Source organism: Paroedura picta, chromosome 2 (genome assembly GCF_049243985.1).
Source record: "Paroedura picta isolate Pp20150507F chromosome 2, Ppicta_v3.0, whole genome shotgun sequence".
NCBI lineage: Eukaryota > Metazoa > Chordata > Lepidosauria > Squamata > Gekkonidae > Paroedura > Paroedura picta.
The window spans coordinates 161,799,615-161,824,905 of NC_135370.1; the positions used below are offsets into that span (position 1 = coordinate 161,799,615).

At 45.8% G+C, this 25,291-nt stretch overlaps 1 protein-coding gene across 4 annotated transcripts in view; it reads right to left on the reverse strand.

Annotated features, from left to right (window-relative positions):
* The window catches only part of DICER1 (dicer 1, ribonuclease III), a 67,745-nt gene extending 52,738 nt beyond the window's left edge, over positions 1–15,007 (reverse strand). The window contains exons 1-2 of one of the 4 annotated variants that reach the window (XM_077323588.1): positions 14,864–15,007; positions 369–466 (exon numbers count right to left, since the gene is read on the reverse strand). The gene's annotated coding sequence lies outside the window, so the exon portion shown is untranslated. The other 3 variants (XM_077323585.1, XM_077323587.1, XM_077323586.1) reach the window with 3 other exon arrangements.
* Between the last annotated feature and the right edge of the window lie 10,284 nt (positions 15,008–25,291).

The following is a 25,291-nucleotide window of genomic DNA, read 5'->3' on the forward strand; positions in this document are numbered from 1 at the left end:
AGGTGGGGCAACCTACCATAACTAAAACTCCAGCCTGCAGCCCAGCATAAAACCTCCAGTGCATAAATGGTCAAAGAGAAGTGTTTTCCTAGCACTAACAACCCTCACCCCCCTGGCAATTATTGTTTACTGTGAAATCCATGGGGGAAAATGCTTGTCAATGAGCTTGGAAGGGATCATGCTAGGACTGTAGATTGCTTCTTTTAATTAAAGTGACTGCAATAGCAACTTTTCCTCTCCAGTCAGTAAAATGATCCTTCTATTAACTTTAAAAACAAAAATTGTCCATGGGGTCACGATGGGTCAGGCACGACTTCGCAACTAAAACCAACAACAACTCAAGTAACACTCAAAACTCAGATACAAACCTTAGAATTATTTCAGAGCATTTTTTTTCTTCCTTGAATGCTGATATTGAGTTTTTCCAGAGTTTCCAAGCCTGTAATTTTGTTTCCACCTAGGCAACCTAGAGAGCAATATAAGAAAGTACATTTTAACGAACTTTAATAAAACCCAACAATGTCATGGGGCAGTCTGCTTTCTGTATTTTAATATTTAATATTTAGCGCTGAAGCAACAGCACATGGCCCGTCAAGATCTAATCCTCAGATGTCTTTTTTTGGCCAAGGATACAGACAAGTGAGTGTATGGAAGATTCGCTTTAGGGACTGAACACAGTTGCATGTTTTCGACTTTATCTGGTAAAGTTAACCAAGCGCCTAGATTTGCAGCTGGTTCTACTGCACTGCAATAACAAAAAGTCTTAAGTAAATGTAATACTCATTGTGACATGCCTCCACTTTATACAATATCATATACAAGAGCTGTTTGTTACTGGGAAGAAGTGAAAGTTGGACCATAAGGAAGGCTGAGCATCAAAGAATTGAGGCTTTTGAACTCTGGTGCTGGAGAAGACTCTTGCAAGTCCCTTGGACTGCAAGGTGAACAAACCAGTCAGTCCTAGCGGAGATCAGCCCTGACTGCTCCTTAGAAGGCCAGATCCTGAAGATGAAACTCAAATACTTTGGCTACCTCATGAGAAGGAAGGACTCCCTGGAGAAGAGCCTAATGCTGGGGGCGATCGAGGGCAAAAGAAGAAGGGGACGACAGAGAATGAGGTGGCTGGATGGAGTCACTGAAGCAGTAGGTGCAAACTTAAATGGACTCCGGGGAATGGTAGAGGACAGGAAGGCCTGGAGGATCATTGACCATGGGGTCGCGATGGGTCGAACACAACTTAGCACCTAACAACAACAACAACAACTGGGAAGAAACATCCACAGCATCAAATGTTATCTGTTGAACACATTCCTGCAAAAGGCAACAGCATATCCCCAAACCTGCTTCATGTCCCATCGCTGCCTATGCCTAGTATAAAAATTACCCCTGTGAAAAAAGGTTCGCCATTTCAAGTTAAAACATGCACTCGTAGTTTTAACAGAAGTTACTACGGAATACCTTTCTATTTGTTAATTCCAAGGAGTGATAATAAACCTCCAGAAATTATTAAAGTGTAAACCAACCTAGTGTAACGATTACAGCAAAAGAAAAGCAATGTACTCTGACATTTATCACTCTTAATGGAATAGACGAACTCTCAGTCCACAATTCCACAGGTAGCGTCTGCTATCATCGAACGGTGTCTGTAGATGCCTTAATGAATCCAATGCTGTCTACAGATTATAAATACAATATCATTCATTTTCCTATGGTAAAACAGAAGCTGTTAGCTGCTCTTTGAAATTTTGGAACGTCATGCTAATTATTTCTTCCTTAGGAGTAAGTCAACTGGGTTCCTTATATTGATATTATTTTCATGTCTCGCTCACAAAGGAGCAAAGATTTATACATGTGTACAAAGGAATTCTAGGAATATATCTGTTTCAACTCTTATTCACGCACACATCTCCTTCAGTCATATAAACCTACATGTGGAATCCATATTCTTTTCCATAGTTGCCCAAAAAGTCCTACTGTACAGCAAGAAGGCTGTGATAACTGTCTGAGAATTTCATTGCTGTTTCTTTTCCTGTAATTGTTACTGAGTGCCCCATGGATTGATGCTATTAAGCTGTAATATTGGTGCTTTAGCACACTAGATTGTTTTTTGTTAATAATTTATGAAGGTTTATTATATTTTTTCACAGTTACGTATCTTATCCATTTGGTACCTCTTAATTATTGTGAAGCAGCCTTGGAGGACGAACGGTCCGGCCTTTCCAGGGCCAATCAGAGAGCAGCCAGATTAAAAATGAGACCATGAAACAGAGACCACTAACACACATTTCCACCCCCCCCCCAAAAAAAAGAAACTTCCTACAACTTGATATGTGATATATCCAAACACATAAGAACCAAAGTTTAACCAGCAGGCTTCTGAAATACATTTTCCGTGCAGCAGACCCCTTTGAGCTCCTAAATTAGCACAAGGCTGGTCAGACTTCATGCCTAACCTCTAGGACAAAACAGCAAGTTTACACCACATTAGCATGCAGATAGTGTTGGTGCTCTCCTCTGGACAAAAGGCCTTTTGCATCAGTCCGCCAGCCCTTCCTGTCTGATGACCAACGGCACATGCAGCTTGCCAGAATGACACAGCAAGACCAGTTACTACAACATACAGCTACCCTCTTCTTTAATGTAGAGCCAGCCACAACTACCTTCCCTTGATGCAGCATATCTGGGAGTGTTACACAACATGTGGAGGAAACTTCAGTAACTAGAGTAGGATGCGTATTATTACTCTTCTTCTATACTCTATGGTTCTTGTACACAACAAGGGAAGAGGAATGGTTGCACTATGTGACAAAGGCTATCAGTGAAACACGATCTTGATGCATCCTTAATTTTGTCCGTATTATTCTGATCATATCATGGTGTCCAAAGTATGATATTCTAAAAATACTGTATAAATTGCTACTTCTGATTCCCTCTACCACTTACTAGGGAGTGTTGATTCTATAAAATATAGGTATTCATGCATCTGATACCTCCCCACAAAATACTTTGTTAAGCATTATGAAGCCTATACTAACTATACCTTAAACTCTAAAGCAGCAAAGGTGCTACAAATCAAATGCCTATTCGCGATGCAGTAAGGCAAACTTTTTCGAAGTTTAAAAATGCCCACGGCAATGTTCCCGGACACAAAACAGTCCTGGTCGCTGCTTGTGTAAGCAGTCTAGAAGAGTATTTAACACAATTACTCCTCACCTTTAAAATAATTCACTTAAGGGGAAAAAATTAGTAATAAGATGTAGACTTATCTTGCAGTCAGATCAACACAGCCCGTCCATCAGTACAAAATGAGACTCGCAAACCTCTGCTTCGTTTTCAAACAAAGCCACAGACCAGTGGTTATGCGATGGTATTTTCACAGCCTCTGCAGTTTTTCCCTACATGGCACGTAGTAGCAGCTGCTTGTGTAGAGGTTCCAGACACAAGATTTGCATAAATGTAAATCAGATACTCCTCCCTCTGATACAGCTAAGACAGAATGGCAAATTGCCAATATATACAAAGGAGCAGTGAGGGTTTTCTTGTTCTCTTTCTGCAACTTTGAAATGTATGTTTCTTTTATTTAAGGACAAAATCCGGCATACGACAACCAAGAGTATTTCTAGCGTGCCCTTTCAGCTTATGGGGATGGTTAACTCAAGTTATCTTATCAAACACTTTAAAAATGTTCCCGGGATGTACTCTGCTTCTCCACCTGTCCCACTACTTACTGTCGGAAAGCTTCCATCAAAAACTGCCCAGTGGTCATGGTGACTGCTACAGGTGGTGATTTTTTTGTCAGGCCAAATGCCAAGAGAGGCTTATGATTGTCCTGACATATATTCTGAACTAGGGTTGGGCGCTTTGGCCGCTGAAGCAGTCGTTCCAGTCCAAAGCAGCTAGCACCGCGGAACGGGGGCGGTGCCAGTCAGTAACACATTATTTGACCTCTGCTGTTCTGGAGTAAGCAAAATAATAATAATGTGCAAATAAATAAAATAAATAAATAAAATAAAGGGGGCACACAGATCTCCTGTGTTCTAGTTTAGGGGGTGCTGTGAACATACGAAAGAGCTCAAGGCAGATCCACTAGTATTTTCAGTTATGGTCACTGGTGGAAGATGGCATTGGTTGTAAAAGGGCAACCTATGAGGCCAAAAGAAACTTTGTGCTACTGTATTTCCAAGGTAACCTTTAAATCTTTTGTTTTGACCAGAACCTCTTTTTGAGACTCCTCTGAAAGGCTGCTCTTTTAGGTAAAGAGGATATGCAGACTTGGGAATGAAAACTAAGTCCCCAAACCATAAGATTTATTTTGCCACTGCTGCTATGCATCCTGAAGATGCTCTTGATCAGAGAACCTGTTGCAACACCTGTTAAAAAAGAGTTTAATCCTGCATATGGCCTAGAGAGATTTACTCAGCACCAATGTTCATACATCATACTGATGCTTGTATAAATACAGACATCGTAGATGCTCCAAAAACAGCAAACATGTTTTTTTGTCAGCCTTTCAGTGTTCATGCAGCCAAGTTAGCACTGACCACAGAGTATTGCAATACATGCAAAGACCACAGATTTCCATCTCACATTGCTTTAAATATGCTTAGGAAATAATCCAGCAAAAGGTCCATTAATTCTGGTTTGGAAAAGTGATCTTTAAAAAACCCTTATTTTATATTTTTGTTTCCAGCTTGCTAAAAGTCTCCTCTATGAAAAAAAAAAAGCTCTTCCATTCACACCATAGTTTACCCTGGTAAAACAATTCCTCAGCCTTCAACCATTGAGAAGCAGAAAGGTCGTCTGCACTAGGGATGGGCAATTTGGCTCAGATAAGCCACAAAAGACTTGTATTGATGCTGATTCAAGTACTTTTCACTTATTTGAGCCGAATCACAATTCCCATAAGTTCCAATGGGCCAAATCAGAGAACCGCTAAGTGACTCCGGCTTAATTCAGCTGACTGAGAAAGACCTCACCAAACAGCTGTTCCACAGGATCAGTTGTTAGGCTGGGTCTTTCTCCCCAGAAGACCCACATGATACTGCAGAGAGCCCATTCTCCACAACTCCAGGTGAATCTGTTGGGAAGACATTTAGAGACCTACCAAATGACTGCTGAATCCAGCAGCAGACAGGGATGGGGAGGCACAGAGTTGAGGTTTCAGTCCTGTGCCCGCCTCTCATCCTGACCCTGCTGGGTTCAGCTGCAGGCTGGGATGAGGAGCATTGAGCTGACATGTCAGCCCCTTTCCTACCATTCCTGATCCTGCTAGGGCCAGCTCAGCAGACTCCAAGCCTGTCTGCTGCCCTTCCTGTACAGCCTAAACTGTGCAAGAAGGGTCCACTGGAAGGATTTAAAGGAACCTAGGCCCCTTTAAATGCCTCCTGAGCTGCCAAACAGCTGATCCCTGAAGAGGCTTCTCTTTGCAGGAGGATCAGCTGACTGGCAGCTGTTTCAAGTTAATCGATTCAAGTTTCCCAAATCAGCCAAACTCGAATCGCTCAGTGGTTCAGTTGATTCAGATTTTAGCAAAACAGGAAAACTTGAATCCGAAAAGTACCGAATTTTCCCCTGGTGTACACATCTAGTCTGCAGAGGAGGCTGTTTCAAGAATATTCCTTATATGAAGGAACCCTTGACATGATTTCTATGCACAGAGCCTTGGAATTCATGATCATCCCTATGAAGCAGACATCTGCTGCTACCCATCATTCTTCTATAATGTGACAGGATCCATCTTTGTCCATTTATGGGCATGGTGAACTTTCAGTCTGTCCCTCAGAAAGTGTAGACACTGAGAACCAATATTAAAAGTTTATCATGGATGTCACAACTTGTTTACAAGTAGCAATTCATGAATGAATTTAATAATATGCCATTTTAAAGTACCATGAATGTAGTAGTGGAGAGGGGCGGTATAAAGTCCCACATAACATAATGTGTACTCATCTACTTCTACATTTTTAATAACTTGCATGACCTGATAAGAAATGGTTGCACAAAGTAAAAATAGTGAGCAATCAAATTGCAACCAAGTAAGGCTGTGAGGTTTTCAAGGCAAGAGATAAACAAAGTTGGCTTTGTTCACTGCCTTTGTTTTGCACAGCAATCTGTCTCCTGCCCAAATACTAACTGTGGCTGACCCTGCTTAGCTTTTAAGTTCTGACAAGATTGGGCTATTAGGCTGGTATCTACAGGGCAGTATAACCCAAATGAGCCTGTTAGGATCTATGTTTGAAGCCATACCCTACATTCCCACGGCCAAGATATCATGGGTAGTTACTAGATGAGGGGCTTTTTCCATGGATATATCTGAGCTGTGGAGTTTCAGGTGCTAAGTGCAGACAATTTATTAACTCCAACCCATAGAATCAAGATCATCTAGTCCAACCCCCTGCAGAATGCAGGAAATTCACACCTACCCACCCACTGTGACCCCCCATTCCATGCCCAGATGATCTCCCCTCCAAGCCACACAACCAAAATAGTATCAAAACCCACTCTGGAATTGTAGTCCATGGACATCTGGAGGGCCGCTGACTACCCCTGCTATAGAGGTTGAGGGAGACAACTTGGGGAAATAGTGGAGGAGGACGGGAGGGGCGGGGTAAGGGAGGGAGGAGCAAGCATATGAGAGAAAATGGACTCTATATAAAGTAGTCCATATTTGGGGCTTTCAAAGTATTTTCAGCCTTTTGAAATTCACATCAAAGGGAACTTGGAAATCCTTCCAAGAAATGGTACAAAAGAGCAGGGAGAAGATGTAACCAAAACAAGACTCTGATTATGCTACCAAAAGCACAACTATATGCAAGATATTTTAAGTAATCACATTAACTACAGAACAATGGGTTAGCCCAGTAGCACCTTCAACAAAGTTTTATTCGAGATACCCGCTGGAACCTACCAGTCACTATATTCAGCTAGGTCTCATCTGGAGCATGGATTCAAGGAGAATGCAAAGGCTTTGTACATGTGATAGGGCTGAACACACATTTGGTGCAAACAACATTAACCCAGGAAGATTTTGAAAACATAACAAATGAGAAATGGGTAGATATAATCAAGCATGGAGATGAGTTCTCTAATCTGTTAAATATCTTCATTATGCTGTTTGCTAATTTACTGCTAATTTACCCTATAATAGACTGGTAATTCCTATTCCATTATGTTTGAGGAAACGTGTGTGCACATGAAAGCTTATACCTTAAATAAAACTTTGTTGGTCTTAAAGGTGCCCCTGGACTCAACTTTGTTCTGCTACTTTAGATCAACATGGCTACCCAGTTGAATCTGCATGCAACTTTATTATTGCCCTGTCACTCAGTTTAGAGGATCTTCCTAGAGCTCCTCAAAATTTGCCTTGGTTTCTACCGTTATGAATATTTCACTGTTCTGCAAATACATGCACCGTAAGATTCAGACTCCGGGGAATGGTAGAGGACAGGAAGGCCTGGAGGATCATTGTCTATTGGGTTGTGATGGGTTGGACACGACTTCGCACCTAACAACAAGATTCAGATCATTTATAAACAAAGCAAAAGCACCTATCCCAATACCAATCCTTGTGGGGCCTCACAGCTTTTTCCCTTCCTTTGCAAAAAGAGCTGACTTTCCTACTCACTGCTTCCAATCCTTTAACCCAGTGGTCCCCAACCTTTTTTGGGCCGGGGACTGGAGGGAGGGAGAGGGAGGCCCAGAGACCGGGGTGTGTGGAAGAGGGAGGCATGGACACCGGCGGGAGCAGATGCACAGGCGTAGCAGCTCCGTGCCTGTGCGTCTGCACCCGCGCTTCCCCCAAAGCGGCTGATTTCTCCCGGTGCAGTGAGCGCTGCACTGCGGGGGGGGGAGGAGAGGCACACCGGCACCTCCTTCCCCCCCATGGCCCGGTCCGCAGCCTGGGGGTTGGGGAAGACTGCTTAAACCTATTTCCATCTATAAAAGAACATGCCTTCTTATTCCATGACTGATAAGCTTATTCAGGAGTCTTTGGTGACATACCTTGTTAAAAGCCTATTGGAAGTCCAAGTATATAATGGAAAGGGATCACCCCTTTCCATATGCTCAAATATCTTCAAAAGATTTGTGAAGTGGAACTTTGCTAAAGCCATTTTGATTTTCTGTCAACAGGCGTTGCTTTTCAATATCCTTAACAAATTTTATCTTTAATAACAGTATCTTCTAATATACTTGGAATGGATGTTGGGCTAGCTGGCCAATAATTCCCTGGACCCCTTTCTGGAATGAAAAAATTGGTCTGACATTAGCTACTTTCCAGCTGTCTGACACAGAGGCCAATTCTAGTGACAAGCTACATATACTGATGATCAGTAGAACAATTATTTCACATTCAAGCTCCTTGAGAACTATTGGATAGATGCAGTCTGGATGTGGAATTCTACCAGCTTTTAGCTTGCCTAGTAGCCCTAGACCTTTTCGCCTTATACTCTCAGTTTAACGCTAAAAAAACAAACAAACAAACAAAAAAAAAACCGGTCCCTGCATTTCCCAGTGAAAACAGATGCAAACAGATCTTTCAAATTTTTTGCCATCTCCCCACTTTCCTTAAACAATCCTTTTATTCCTTTGTCATCCAAAGGCCCAGCCACATCCCTGGCTGGCTTCTTACTCCTGATACATTTGAAGAAATAGTTATTGTTTGTCTTAATGTTTTTAGCAGTCTGCTCCTCTCAATTTCACTCAATTATTTAGACACCCTTCCCCAAACAGCACCGCTGTGTGGCTATTTGTTCCTTTTTGCTTGCCTTGTTATCAGCTTACATTTATTTTGCCAGAACATGTGCTCCTTTCTTCTTTGACTTGAGTCATTCAGCACACAGTCATCCTTTTAGCTCATATTGAAAGAATGTTGCTGAAGGTGCCACTGGACTTTTATTTTACTATCCTTTTAGACAAAAAGATGTTAGCAAGGAAGGAAATACTGCTCAAAACCTAAACAGCAGGATAGTACAGTTTCTTTATTTTATAAAGGTCCCAGGGCTTACATAAAACCTGCACGCCAATCCAGCCAAGGCCAATACACCCACAAGCGGTTCTTCAATGTTTGAGTCCAGAGTCACTTTTAAGACCAACAAAGTTTGATTCTGGGTATAAACTTTTGAAGAAGAAGAGTGGGGTTTTATACCCTGCTTTTTACAAGTGGTTTTACAATTGCCTTCCCTTCTTCTCTCCACAAGAGCCTCTTGTGGCGCAGAGTGGTAAGGCAACAGACATGCAGTCTGAAAGCTTTGCCCATGAGGCTGGGAGTTCGATCCCAGCAGCCGGCTCAAGGTTGACTCAGCCTTCCATCCTTCCGAGGTCGGTAAAATGAGTACCCAGCTTGCTGGGGGGTAAACGGTAATGACTGGGGAAGGCACTGGCAAACCACCTCTTATTGAGTCTGCCATGAAAACGCTAGAGGGCATCACCCCAAGGGTCAGACATGACCCAGTGCTTGCACAGGGGATACCTTTACCTTCTCTCTACAACAGACACCCTGCGAGGTAGGTGGAGCTCAAAGAGCCCTGACATTACTGCTCTGTGAGAACAGCACTATCAGGGCTGTGGCGAGCCCAAGGTCACCCTGCTGGCTGCATGTGGAGGAGCAGGGAATCAATCATGGGTCACCAGATTAGAAGCTACCGCTCTTAACCACTATACCAAGCTGGCTTCTTCACTTTTGCATGTGCACAAAAGCTTATACCCAAACTTTGTTGGCCTTAAAGATGCCACTGGACTCAAAACGTAACTCAATTGCTTTAGAAAAGTGGTGGCCAAACTGTGGCTCTCCAGATGGACCAGGGGTGACATACCTACCCACTGGAATGCAAGATGATCAATTTGCAGACCAACACCATGAAACATAATGATCTCTTAGCACAGGGGTAGTCAAACTGTGGCCCTCCAGATGTCCATGGACTACAATTCCCAGGAGCCCCTGCCAGCATTCATTGGCAGGGGCTCCTGGGAATTGTAGTCCATGGACATCCGGAGGGCCGCAGTTTGACTACCCCTGTCTGAGCAGCATGACAAAGCCAAAAGCTTCTTTAACACCCCTTACGCCAAAATGCAGAGTTATCTATTCCCTAGAAAGACACACTGCTTTGTCAAGGCCTTTGGCCATATATAATAAATAAATAAATAAATATCTAAAACAAAGACACACTGTCCCAGGGCTGAAAAAGAGGCAGCAATATGTGCCTTGAGTGGGAAGGGTCAAGGACAAGTCCCCATGCACCCACAGAAGCAAGGGATATAATTACTTTTTGATGCTAACTGATGGGCTTGTACCTTGTTAGCCAGCTCTTGAAATATAAATTTGTGCAATTTTATTAACGCTATACATGATGCAAAACAGACAGCAGATCATGACTAGTGGGGCTGCTAAGCAATTTCTGGGCTCATTTAAATGTGCTGATCCTTATATTTAAAGCATTCAACAGCTTGGGGTGAGTCCTTGAAGGAGAGTCTGTCCCCAGATCCACTAATATCAGCATCAGCTTTCTATGGGCTCCACATTCTTCGGTAAGGCAAATGGCAATCTGAGATACGGCCTTCTCTGCAGCGACCCCTTGACTATTGCACACCTTCCCTCACTGTTGTTTGCCTGGCAGCTACCATGCTAAGTTTCGGGTACCAGGCAAAAACAATTTACCCAGACATTAGCTAGAATATCAGAATGACAGGAAAACCTGGGTTCTAATTCCAATTAAGTCACAGAGTTCACTAGGTGACTTTGGACCAAAACCACACATGCACGCACTTAAAAGTAAAGGTAAAGGTATCCTCTGTGCAAGCACCGGGTCATGTCTGACCCTTGGGGTAACGCCCTCTAGCGTTTTCATGGCAGACTCAATACGGGGTGGTTTGCCAGTGCCTTCCCCAGTTATTACTGTTTATCCCCCAGCAAGCTGGGTACTCATTTTACCGACCTCAGAAGGATGGAAGACTGAATCAACCTTGAGCTGGCTGCTGGGATTGAACTCCCAGCCTCATGGGCAGAGCTTTCAGACCGCATGCCTGCTGCCTTACCACTCTGCGCCAGAAGAGACTCTATACACGCACTTAGACTATCCTAATTCACGAGTTTGTTGTGAGGAATGAAGGAGAGAAGAACATGTAAACTGCCCTCACCTTCTTGGAGGGAGGGCAGGATATGTTCCTCTTTATCACTGTTCAGGTGGTCCCGTGTTTCAGCTTTGGATATTTTGTATTTAAATGGTATGAGATGCCCTAAGAATTTAAGTCAGATAGTTAAGGCAGGGCATATAATAAATAAATATGTGTGAACAGCCTTAAATTCTTCCTCGCAAACTGCAAACTATAGTTTTAAAATAGATGACTGACTTGCATCTGCCCCCGCCCACCCCACTGTCAATGGGAGTGACAAAAATTACTAATTACTTCTCAGAGCAGCTTTCCTCTTACACATTTGGCACTATAACATTAAAGCAGTGTCATAACTGGCCTCCAATGCTTTTGGAGTCTATGCAAGCTGAAACATCTGATTTCATCTAATACATTTATACAGCACGCTTAAAAGACTTGTGGTGAGTTTGGGAAAATGTATTTCCGATAGGCGATTCTCTCAGATTGAAGAGACATCAGCAAAACGTTAGAATGCCCAAGATTTTGCCAGTTCCACTTTCACCCTCCAATTCACTAGCACAGTCATTTATGTTCACTCACTTGCAATTCTTGAACACATGCAACTGTGTTAGACTGAATAAGACCATCGGTCCATCAATGTCAATATTGCCTACAAAGACTAGCAGTGGCGATGTAGGGTCAATCATTGGAAGCTTTTTATTCATTTCCTGGTCCTTTCAACTGAAGATACGGATGACTGTACCTCACACTTTGTCCATGCCAAGCAGATGTTCTACCACGGAGCCACGGGCCCTCTGACATATCTGCTATGTCAGCTCTAGAGTGAATGATCTGGGCTAGCCCAATATCATGAGCCTCAGGGGAGGGCGGTATATAACTATAAATAAATAAATAATGAGATCTCAGAAGCCGAGCAGGGTCAACCCTGATTACTATTTGGATGGGAGACCACCAATGAATTCCAGGGTCACTATGCAGGGGAAACAACGGCAAAGCTCTTCTGTTAGTTTCTTGTCGGGAAAAAAACTGCAGTCACCATAAGTCAAAGAATCGTAAGGTTGGAAGGTACCTCCTGGGTCATCTAGTCCAACCCCCTTCACTGTGCAGGACACTCACAACCCTATCGCTCATCCACTCTAACCTGCCACCCCCTTGAGCCTTCACAGAATCAGCCTCTCCATCAGATGTCTATCTAGCCTCTGTTTAAAAATTTCCAAAGATGGAGAACCCACCACCTCCCGAGGAAGCCTGTTCCACTGAGAAACCGCTCTGTCAGGAACTTCTTCCTGAAGTTTAGATGGAATTTCTTTTGAATTATGGTGATTTGATGAGATTTTGCACACACAAATGTATAGGTCTAGATCCAAAGCATGGAAAATGAGGTTGCTAGACAACTGATCCAAAAAGAAACTGAAAGATTTCTTAACTCTACAAACCAGGGCAACTGGGCCTCCAATATAAGGTTCTCAAACTGCATCCAGAATTGCTGTCTTTTACATGGCAATCTCTTGAACTCACTTTAGGCTGTTATTAAAGTAGTTGCCAGAAGAAGGGCCAAGATTGTCCATGGGCCTTTCTTTACCTCTTACTGCTCAACAGAACACCCTGCCTGGTTTTCTCCCTGTGAGGAAGAAGATACGGGGGACCAAGAACTCACCGGAGGAAAGAGATGAATAACTACTTCTGCAACAGCATTTGAAAGGAATTCTAGTTAAGGGGGAATTACTTTTTGCCTCCATGAGGCCAGTGGGAGCTCCTTACAGTGAAAGGAATGATCAGCTGATGTTCCCCCTACATTTTAGGCAAGGGCTGATAGGTTTAGCTATCCCATCTGAATGTATACAGGGGACTTCACACTGTGCATACTGTATAAAGCTAGCATTTATATAGTATTAGCCCCTCCCCAAAGCCTCCCCCCCTGCAAACACTCTGATAAAATTTTGCCAGATACATTTAGGACCACTGATTCATAGAGAAGGATATAGATCATGTGGACTCATACAGCATGTATAAGAAGCCTCTTCTTGCTACCAGGACTCAAACTGGACAAAGGTGGGTTCTGAATACAATTCTCTACCTCTGCATTTGTGGTGGAGGTAACCATTCCCCAGACAGCACAGTCTCTACTACATTCTAACAGACAGTGGAACTCTGATTCAAAAATATCACGCTTTGGTATGTTACTAATGTTATAGTTTTAAAAATTAAACCAGCACAATACATCCCCCTCCCAACAGTATATGTTACTTAGTCTTACAATACAATTGGACAATACAGTAAAACACAATCCTTACACTACACACCTCTGATTTAAATGTTCGACTCCCCCAAGAGCTTAACACAAAGGAAGAAAAGCAGTTGACCAGTGCTATACTACACACAACAATCAAATGTCCTTATCCCTTCCTACTGCTCAATTGTTAAGAGCCACACTTGCTTCCATTCAAGTGGACAGCCCTGTGGATCGGAACAAAATCTGAGTCCAGTGGCACCTTGGACCAACAAAGAATTTATTCAAGGCATGAGCGTTGCCTGAGGGGGTGTGCATGCACTGGAAAGCTCACACCTTGAATAAATCTTTGTTGGTCTTCCAAGTGCCAATGGGCTCAACGCTTGCTTATGGCTCCACTTGAGAAGGGGAATAACCTCTGGAGGGAACGGGGGCTGTGTGGGTGTAGAGGGGAGATTCCTCTTTCCTCTGACTCGGTTGCAAGTTAAGAGGGGCCATGCGTCCCTCTGGGGAGGAAGCCTTAACTAGACCTGGTTTACAAAGGATGAGCTTCCGACAATGCTGGAGGCATGAAAGAAGGGATCGACCCGGGCCGGCGGGAGCAAGGTTGCCAGACAGCCCTTGATGGATCGATAGACGCCGCTCCAGTTCAGCTTCCCCCGGACCCGGCGACGTTGTGCGAAGGCCCCGTCGTGCACCAAAACTGTCCCGGCGGCGGGGGGGGGGGAGAGGAGGACTCCAAGGGGCAGGAAAAAGAAAGGGAGACGAAGAGGGACTGGAAACCTGCACCCACCCCGGCGGCCACCTTCTCTTCCAGCCCTGCTGCCCACATCCGACCCACGGTCCAGTTTTGTCCATGCGGGGAAGGCGGCGGACCCCGCTTGGGAACGACTCTGCAAAGCCACGAGAGCGCCATATTCAAAGGCGTGCGGATGCAGCCCGGCTGGCACGGCAGCGAAGCGGGGGTAGGGGCGGGCGGGGGGGGAGAGCAGAGAAATCTCTCCCCCCCCCAAAAAAAAATCATCCACGCTCCCCCAGGGGCCCGCCCCCCCCCCCGCTCCTCCCTGGTCTGCCCCGGGGATCCCCACCCAGCCCGCCCGAGCTCGGGATCTCACGCACGCAGCAGGGCGCCAACACGTGCGAGCACAGCTTACTCCAGAGCAGGCAAAGGCCCGGAGCCCGCCCGGCGAATCCGGCCTCCCCGCCAGGGCTGCTGGGCACGGCGCTGGCGGGAGCTGCGGGCGGCCTTCGAGGGAGGGAGGGAGGGAGGCCGCGAGAGACAAAAGGGCGCCTCTGGCCGGGACGGCAGGTGGGAGTGGGGAAGCCCGGCTGCCCCCACGGGAGGGAGGGAGGGACGGGCGGCGCCTCCTCCTACCTGCCAGGCGGCACCCAGCCCGGAGCTGCCCTGGCTATTACAGGCGGCGCCTCATTGTGCCGCCATTTCGCCGCCGCCGCCTCCTCCTCCTCTCCTCCTCCTCCTCCTCCTGCGCCGCCGCCTCTCAACTGTCAGGTTCCTCCATTCACCTGGGGCCGGCTCGGACCAGCCTCCTCCCCGCCCCTGGCCTACGCAAAAGGAGCGCCGCCCTCGGCTCGCGACCACAGGGACGGGCTCCGCGCCGTTGGCGCAGCGGCGCTCTGAGAATCCGGGGCCGCCTCCTGGCTGCACGGGCGGAGCGCGCGCGCGGAGGCTGGCTTTCTCGGCGGAGCGTCTCCCCCCCCCTCCCCGGCCTCTGTTTAGCTGCTGAATGAAAGGGCTGGCGCGATTGGAGGAGGAAACCGGGTGAGAGGTGAAAGGTGGAGCTAGGAGCCAATCGGGCGGCAGGATACAGGAAGGGAGGAGGAGCAGCTGCTGCTTAGGAGTGTCATGTGCGCTGTGGTGGTTTGAGCGTGGAGGGTTTTTTTGAGTCGTTGTCGGATTCCTCACTAAATTTAGGAAGGGGCCGGGGGGGGACTTGTTTCTTTGCATTATTCAGATGGGATGCTGAGGGAAGCCTGCCAGAGTCAGGCTTTTAAAGTTTATTAGGATGTTTCAATAATAAGGAACGTGGCTGAGTTGATCTGTTGCAATAGAAATAAATGGGGGGGGGGGGGCTTGTGGGACTTTAAAGATTTGGCTTGTAGGGACTAGAGCGCTTGCTTTTCCCGTGCAGTCGAGGAGGACTCAGTCTAGGGTTGTCAGCCTTCAGGTCTACGGTTGATCTATATAGTGCATATAACGTTCTTGCAATAGCTGATTGGCTGTGTATGTATGTTTTTAATTTTTAAAAAGGGTTGCGCACAATAAAGGTCATATAACTTTGTAATTAATGATGTTATGCAAAGATAAAACCTTTTAAGGCCCTGACTGACTTCCGTTGGGTTTTTGTGGTTCTGGTACAAGGTAGACCTGGAGATTTAGAATCATAGAATAATAGAGTTGGAAGGGATCTCACGTTTCATCTAGTCCAACCCACTGTACTGTGCAGGACACTCACAACTCTTATTGCTCATCCACTGTAACCTGTCACCCTCTTAAGGCTTCAGAGAATTAGCCTCTCTGTCAGATGGCTATCTAGCATCTGTTAAAAAATTTCCACCACCTCTCGATGAAGCCTACTCCACTGAGAAACTGCTCTAGCTGTCAGGAATCTCTTCCAGATGTTGAGATGGAATTTCTGTTGAATTAATTTCATCCCATTATTTCTTGGTTTCACAACAATCTCCAGAGTCATGTGTGTAGCTGTGTTTTTCAGAAGACTATGTTAAACTAGTTACAAAGACTATGTTAAACCAGTTATCTGCAATGAGTAGTGGGAAATCCTAAATTTTGCCAATGGTTAACATGGGAAATAGAAACATTCAAGGCCTGATTCAGCTCAGGGGAGAAATGAGAGATTACATATTGAGTTCCAATCTGGCAGTTTCACACCGGAGTCTCCCATAAATGTATAGTGACATTCAGGTCTGCAGCGTATTGAAGCTCCACTCATTGCATCTGAAGAAATGTGCTCTAGTGCAGTGGTCCCCAACCTTTTTATCACTGGGGACCAGTCAACGCTTGACAATTTCACTGAGGCCCGGGGGGGGGGAGGGATAGTCTTTTGCCGAGGGACGTCACCGCTGCCGCCTGAGCCCCTGCTCCACTTGCTTTTCCGACGGCGCCCCTGACTTCCCACCGCCCGCTGTGGGCGCTGCCAGCAGCAGCTGCACAGTGCTATGCCGAGGGGGAGCCCCAGCCATGGCGGCTGCCAGACAGCACCAAGGGTGAGCCGGCAGCAGAGTGGCAGGGCAGCACTCGAGGCAGCAGCCAGGGAGGAAGACGAGGAGGAGCCATGGCCTGGTACTGACTGATCCATAGATCAGGCCCTGGACTGGGGGCTGGGGACCACTGCTCTAGCGCACAAGATTTTATGCTAGAATAAAATTGTGGGAGTTTTTTAAGTGCCACGGGACTGTTCCCAATCAATAACCGCCCTCACCATTATGGAAGGGCGAGATAGAAATAACAATTTATCATTAGTAGTAAAGGTAAAGGTAAAGGTATCCCCTGTGCAAGCACCGAGTCATGTCTGACCCTTGGGGTGACGCCCTCTAGCGTTTTCATGGCAGACTCAATACGGGGTGGTTTGCCAGTGCCTTCCCCAGTCATGACCGTTTACCCCCCAGCAAGCTGGGTACTCATTTTACCGACCTCGGAAGGATGGAAGGCTGAGTCGACCTTGAGCCGGCTGCTGGGATTGAACTCCCAACCTCATGGGCAAAGCTTTCAGACGGCTGCCTTACCACTCTGCGCCACAAGAGGCTCATTAGTAGTAGGGTTGCCCATTTAGAACTGGCCTTGCAACCAGTGACAGACTGGTGGGGGGCAGGGGCATGGGATGATGGTTATGAACAACAGCATGACCTCATTTGGGGAGAATACCTGGAAGTGATAACATGCCTCTCTAGGAATCACAGGACACTCTTATGACTCATAGAATCATAGAGTTGGAAGGGGCCATACAGGCCATCTAGTCCAACCCTCTGCTCTATGCAGGATCAGCCCTAAGCATCCCAAAGCAATGGTTAAACCATGGATTCATAGAGAGCCATGGTGTCACAGATTTTCATACCATAGACCCAGCAGGATTGGGTGACTGCCAACTCAGCATAGAGCAAACAACAAAAGAGATACACAGTGTAAATAAGACGCATAATGCAACACTGTTAGGCGAAATCCAAATCCATTTAATAAGGTTTGTATTACATAACACTTGGGTGCTGAAACTGTTAATAACAATGATTGAAATATTTAGAAGAAGAAAATTGGCAAACTAAGGAGATCATTGAAAAAGCCTTTATCTGGAAGTCCATCTTTGAACTTTTATATTTTGGGTGATATTCTTTGTTTCAGCACTCAAATGTTATGTAATAAAATCATTAGGAGATTATTGTCTTTTAAAAAAACATGTTATGTACAGTTTGGGGAATGTTTCAACATCCTTATCCTTACTAAATATATAGTTGTGTGGTCGTTATGTTCATGGTATAGCTCCTAATGAAATTAATTTGGATTTCCCCTAACACAGTGTTGCATTTTCTTTCAGTCAGTATGGTGTAGTGGTTGAGTGCAGATTTTGCATCCACTTGAACATGCATTTATTCACTTGTTCAACTTCTGTTTCTAATTGGAGTAAAATCTTATATATTCATCATAGAGCCAGCTTGGTGTAGTGGTTAGGAGTGTGGACTTCTAAACTGGTGAGCTGGGTTTGATTCTGCACTCCTCCACATGCAGCCAGTTGGGTGACCTTGGGTTTGCCTCAGCACTGATAAAGCTGTTCTGACCGAGCAGTGATATCAGGGCTCTCTCAGCCTCACCCACCTCACAGGGTGTTGTGGGGAGAGGAAAGGGAAGGTAACTGTAAGCCGCTTTGAGCCTCCTTCGGGTAGATAAATGCAGCTTATAAGAACCAACTCTTCTTCTTCTTCTTTCTTCTTCTCCTTTCTTCTTCTCCTTTCTTCTTCTTTCTTCTTTCTTTTTTCTTCTTTCTTTCTTCTTCTTTTATTTATTTGTTCATTTAATTTATTCCGCCTTTCTCAGACTTACAAGGGAACTTAGAGAAGTACAAATTATGCAATAATGGTAGTGTAATGAATATGGACAGTGTAATGCAGTGGTCCCCAACCTTTTTATCACCGGGGACCAGTCACCGGGGACCACTCACCACCTTTTACTGAGGCCCGGTGGGGGGGGGTAGTTTACTCCTCTACTCTCAACCACTGCCCTAGCACTCTCTGATCGCTATGGTAATATTTAAACATCCCTTCAAAATAAGATGCCGACACGCCACAACAATGAAGTGTGTTGTAAAGGGCTGGGGGGGGTGAAGTAAAGGGCCGGGGGGGGGAGGAAGAAGGCGTCCTTCGGGGCCCACCTCCAATTAGTCGAAGGACCACATGTGGTCCGCAGCCCACAGGTTGGGGATCGCTAGTGTAATGCATTCTACAAACTGGATAGTGTAATGCATTCTACAAGCTATGCAACCTCATCCCCCAAATTTCAAAATTATAAAACTGTGCAATGTAATGAGCATAATACATAAATAAACACTGCAAATGTTAGAAAGAACTGCATCATAGTTCTGTATGCTTTATAAAAATGCCCCTGCTTGGAGCAATTCTGTTTTATGACAAACCTATCCCCTGTATTAAAGAAAATGCCATTCTGGTTCTGCTATGCTACGGTTTTATTTCCTTTATAAAAACACCCTCTTAACAATTCCATTTTGCACATTCTGAGGAATGATAGACATGTTTGGGTGCCTTCCTGACCTCTCAGGCATGTTCCTCCACCAGGTGGAATGCAGTACAAAGTACAGTTTTTCAGTTCCATGAAAAAGACATTGTTTGATGAAGAAGTCCCAATCTGTTTTAAGACAAGGATTTTAAAAGGAAACCTGTGTTGTTACAAATGATACTTCTGCAAACCCTTCAGCTGTCAAGGCACTCCACATTCCTTATCAGAGTAATTCTTTTATTTGGATAAGGGAAAAGTTGTAATGAAGCCAACATTCTGTTTAGACTGAAGGAGGACCTTAAGTAATCAAGCTTTATCTCTGTTCGTTTGTCCTTCTGTTTGCCCCTTTCCAGTATCCCTATTTTTCACACCATAGCCAGGTACTTGGTGCTACCACAGGGAACTGCTTAAAATATTTATATCCTGCACTCTCAATAAAACATAATAAAATAAAATAAAACAGCAACAGTAAAAGGGTAGATAAAATTACAGAAAGCAGCAGCAGCTCTTTCCTTTCAATAAAACCAGTAAAAGTTTGCAGAGATAAAATGCTGCAGCTATGAATTAAAAGAAGAAAAGAAAACAGGCATAAAGCAAAGGGGAACAAGCCGATACAAAACATTGGTGGATGATTCTTTAAACATTTTGACTCCTGAAAGAGTCAATTTTGTATTTTGCGTTTCGATATTGTACCTCACCTCCACAATGGGGACCCACTTTCATTATTTCTTCCATTTCACCCCCTGAAAGAGGTTAGGCTCAGAGAGAAAGCGTCTGTGGAAAGAGAATTCCAAATCGAGAAAGCCCTATCCCTGGGGCTCACCCAATTTATTGTTGAAAATGGGAGATGCAGAACAACAGGGCCTCTGAAGATGTGATGACAGATTTCATTGCAGATACATGTGAAGCTGCCACATTCATGATCAGGCCACTGGTCTTCACCCACTGGCAGTAGCTCTCCAGGGTCTCTTTCCCACCACCCGTAGCCCATTTTAACTGGAGATGCCAGCTGAGCCTGGGACTTTGTACGTGCCAAGCCGATGTTCTACCACTGAGTCGTGGGCCTCTTGCCTAAATAAATGGAAGATAAGAGGGTTGCAAGGCTAACTGTGTGTTTTATCTCCCACTTTGAGAACCTAGTGCAGGAGGGCTTTGGCAACACGGTTCAAGCTGCTAGATCATCAAATAAAATACAGCGGCTTGTTGTCAAAGGGCTTCTTTGGACATTTCTGCACATGCTTCTTCAACAGCGCCCGGGCGCTAATCACTAAAGCCGTAACGTATTTCTGGTTCATACAAGGGACATGGCTCTGCTCTTCATGGCTGGAAGAATTATGTCCTGTGATAAAGAGCCTAAGGAAGGAGAGCAGCTGCTCTGAGCAATGCCGTGGGAGTTCGTCGGAACACAAGGGTCTATTTTCTGCTTTGGTCAGGCAAGTTTTGCATTCTTCTGTATTTAAACTACAGCGGAGGCAAAAAAACCCAATAACCCTTTTAAAGCAAACCCATACGAGAGCTCTTAGGCCGTCGCCAAAAATGTTGTTTAGTGCGGTGTTGAGTTTTGTGGGTGAAAGTGGGCAGTTGGGGGGGGGGGGCAGGTGTAAGAAACCAGGCAGGCTCCTAAGAGCTTTCTGCCAGGGCCAGATTGCTAGAAGGGAAGGCCTTGCCCAGTTCCCCTACTCGTTGCTGCCCACTATCCTGTGTTGGATTCCTGTGAGTCTCGAATAGATTGAGTGTGGATGTTGGGAACTGCTATCACGTTGCACCTTTGGCCTTCTGAGAAGAGATGGCTTGATTTATATTGGCTGGGGTCCATGTGCCCCCCTCTGATCAGAGGAAGAGCCTGGCGTTGCTTTTGGAGCCAGGCTTCCTGTCCGAGCAGCAAGTTCTTGCTGTTGAAGGGAGCATTTCCTTTTATTTGCATGCGGTACTTTCTAGACTCCGCAGATCTAGCTGCAGTGATCCATATTTTTGGAACTTTCTGTAACTTCCATATACCGTTACTCTGTCTACTATGTGGGGTTACTTTTGAAGACAAGCTGGGAGTTTCGGTTGGTTTCCAAAGACACAGTAGCTGGTGCTGGCCAGGGTAGGCATGAGCTACTTACAAACTCCTTTCAAACAACCCCCATCGGCTTCCTGTTGCAGGTCAAGCTGCTTGTCTTGTCTTTTCATGTTCTTCCTCACTCAGGATGGATGTGGTCCCATGTTTTGTTGAGACTGGAAAGTGTGTAGGAAGCTACTACGACCGTTGCAAATAAATTTTTATTTGTAACCCGCCCTCACCTGAAGGCTCTGGGCAGCTCACATCGAAATAAACAATAATGCAACGCGAACATTCAATATTAATATTAAAACAATCTTAATTCATAAATTAAAACAGATTCCCTAAGCTGCCTTCTTTCTAAGGAGAGAGGTAATGTAAACATAGACAAGTGAAAAGAGGAAAGACGATCAGACGTAAGAAAGTTCTGTAAATAGCACCACCCTGGTTGGAGAAAAGGATGGTAATTCCATCAAAATTTCTGTCTACCCACCCAGCCACTAATTGTGGCTATGCTGGAGGAGTGGCTTGTGACTTTCTCACCCTCCCATTTGTCCTGGCAGGCCTAAAAGGAGGTCACAAAAGTCAGTGGCCAGCTCCCCCTTTAAGAAATGAGAAATTGCCTTCTGAGGGTACTGGGATTTTTCAGTGGTCGTCTGGAAACTCAGTGAAGTCCTAGAGTTATTCAGAAGGAATCAATGGATTCCCGCAGCTACAAACACTCCTCATCATTTATTCTGGATTATCTGGATCCGAGAGGGAGGTGATAATTTGAGTCCTTTGTGGTCGCAGGCCTCCTTCACTAAAATTTGGCATCTTCCGGTTTGCAGGCTGGAGTCAAGCAAACAGCAGCTAGTTTCACATTGTGCTGTGCAGGGACGAGTAGTGTGTCCGTTCTAATACACTGTGTTCCTTTGCTTTCTTTTGTCCTACAAAACACCCAAGCCTTCTGCTTTTTGCATGGCTGTTTTTCAAGCGCTGGTCTGAACTGACACTCCATAGGTGGCCGCGTCAAGATTTCCTTATTGACCGGAAGAGCGGAGCCTGTCTGAAGTCAGAAATAACATCGAGCTGCCTCATGAAACGCGAAAGATTAATATGTCACGGGAGGCTAAGCAAGAACAGTGGGCAGCGTCTTTCCCTTAGGGGCAGGATGTTCTGTAATTTCGGATACAGTGTGCTGTGAAGAACGGGGAAGGAAAGAAGAAGAACACCAGTTAATATTTACAAGGGAATTGGGGACAGAATGAGGGGGTATGAGACGTTCAGAGCTCACCTGTGGGAATGGGGCTTCTGTAGGCATTCCATAGGGATGCATCGCTGGGGCTCGTATGGCAGGCAGCAAGGAGCATTCTGGAGCCTACCACCAAAGACTGCTGAAGAAAAAAAGGCTTGCTGCCCATATCAGGAGTTGGTGACCAAGCTGTCTGAATGAACTGCAGCCAGGGCTCAGTTCAGACAGGCAGTTGCTTGACAATACTTCTTTAAGTATATGAAAGGCTGTCAGAGGAGTGCAGGGAAAGGTTCCTGTTGGCAGCAGAGGAGAGGACCCACAGTAATGGGTTTAAACTATGTGGAGAATGATATCAGCTAGATCAGTGGTCCCCAACCTTTCTGAGGTTGGGGACCGGCAGAGCATCGGGCCGCGCCTGCGGGCTGTGCCCGCACGGGCCACGCCCGCGCATTGGGCCGCGCCCGTACATTGGGCTGCGCCCGTGGGCCGCGCCCGCGCATTGCGCAAGTGCAAATGCGCCATGCATGGCCGAATCACGGCCCGAATCGCGGCCCAGCCCTGATTCCCTCTCCCCGCCCTCCCGCAGTAAGAAGCTTCCTGGGCCGCAAGCTTGCGGCCTGGGAAGTTTTTTATTGCCGGGGGGGGGGGAGAAGGAGCCGCGGCCGGCGCCAGGCCGCGGCCCGCAGGTTGGGGACCACTGAGCTAGATATCAGGAAAAAAAATGCAGGGAGTAGTTCAGCAGTGGGATCAAGTGCTAAGGAGGTGGTGAGTTCCCTCTCACTGGCAGTCTTTAAGCAGCAGCTAGACAGATGCTTATCCTGGATGCTTTAGGCTGATCTTGCATTGAGCAGGGACTTGGACTAGATGGCCTGTATGGCCCCTTCCCACTCTAGGATTCTATGACAGCAGGGCCCAGTGCTGAGTGTCATCGCCTGAGCCTGCATTCATTTATTTATTTATTTTATTTATCATACTTTTATACCGCCCTCCCCGGAGTTGTGCTTTCTGTTCAGTAGAAGCACAATGACACACGGATGCATCTATCACCCTGTGTTACCATCACTGCCTTCAGAAACCTTCTGGAGCCAGCATGGTTTAGTGTTTAAGAGCAGCGGCCTTTAATCTGGCAAGCTGGGTTTGATTCCCTTCTCCTCCATGTGCAGCCAGCTGAGTGTCCTTGGGCTACTCATGGTCCTGTTAGAGCTTTTCTCACAGAGCAGTTACTCACAGTGGTCCATGCAACAGTCACCTCCAGAACAGATTTCTGTAACTCGCTCTACACGAGCCTCCCCTTGGCCTTGATCTGGAAATTGCAGCTAGGGCAGAATGAAGCTGCTGGGGTCCTCACGGGGACATCTTGGAGGGCCCATATCCAGCCAATGCTGAGGTTGCTGCATTGGTTGCCAGTTGCCGCCCAGATCCGGTTCAAGGCGAGGAAGATCTGATGGGCCCTCCGGTGCTAAGAGAGTAAGCATTCGCCAGAGAGCCAGTTTGGTGTAGTGGTTAGGAGTGCCGACTTCTAATCTGGCATGCCAGGTTCGATTCTGCACTCCCCCACATGCAACCAGCTGGGTGACCTTGGGCTCGCCACGGCACTGATAAAACTGCTCTGACCGGGCAGTGATATCAGGGCTCTCTCAGCCTCACCCACCCCACAGGGTGTCTGTTGTGGGGAGAGGAATGGGAAGGCGACTGTAAGCCGCTTTGAGCCTCCTTCGGGTAGGGAAAAGCGGCATATAAGAACCAACTCTTCTTCTTCTTCTTATCTACGCTCCCTCTTCCCACTCCTGTACTACATTTCTTTGGGGGGAGGGGGTTAGTGAGTTGCAGACCACCATGGTTTTTAAATGTCTTGAGGAGTCTGTTTATTGTACACGGATGGATGTCCCGAATTGTTTTAATGGGGCTTTTAATATGGACAGTTGTAACCCACCACGAGCCAATTAGGGAGTGGTGGGCAATAAGTCTAAACAATCAATCAATCAGCTCTCTCAGCCAACTACCTCACAGGGTCTGTTGTAGAGAGAGGAAGGGAAGGCGATTTTAATCCACTTTGAGACTCCTTTGGGTAGTAAAACGTGGGATATAGTAAGTAATCAAATATGTAGTTATACACAATAGAGAACTCTGCTCTGTAGATCTCAGTGGATTGGAACCACCGGAATTTTCCAAGGACAGAAAGGATTTCCGGCCATGGAACATGACTTCCTCCCACCCACCCCCTCTCTGCAGCCCCAAATGACCCCCAAATGCTGCTGGGGAACAGGGACTCCACCAGGATCAGCTTGAAGAGGGAATCCAAGGTCTGCAGTGGGAAGGAATCAGTGAAGAGCAACCCGCCTTCCATATGAGGAAACCGACCGATGGATACAAGCCAGTATATGTCTGATATTTCTCTAGTCCTGATTATTGCAGCTGACAACCATACAACCTGAGAGCTGTGCTGACTATTTATTCATTCAATGTCAAACTGAGGAAAGTACACAGACAAAGTTGAATTAGTACAGAAAATCCATCTGTTTATTTGAAAATCGTAGATGTTATAAAATAAAGTCTTAAGCTGTTCAGCAGTGCACACTTTTTCTCTTTAAACCGTTTTGTGAAAACACCTGCTCCTTGCAGGCTTGTTCCAACTATACAGAAAGCATTTCATTTTTACAAGCAAACGTATTTTCGAAGATTAAGTGCAAACATTCATTGTACAGAACAGACCAGGAAAGCACACCTGAAGAAAACCGGGGAGCATTTGTACATGTGCTCACTTTTCCCCTGTGCTTTAAAAACAATTTCTCTCTCGGTAACAGCATGTTTCAGATTGTCTTCGCTCAAAGGAAAAGCTGCCATAGCCAAAGAATATATTCTTCAAATCACTGAATTAGCATTAAATAAAATCAGCATACTGTAGATTTCGGAGGA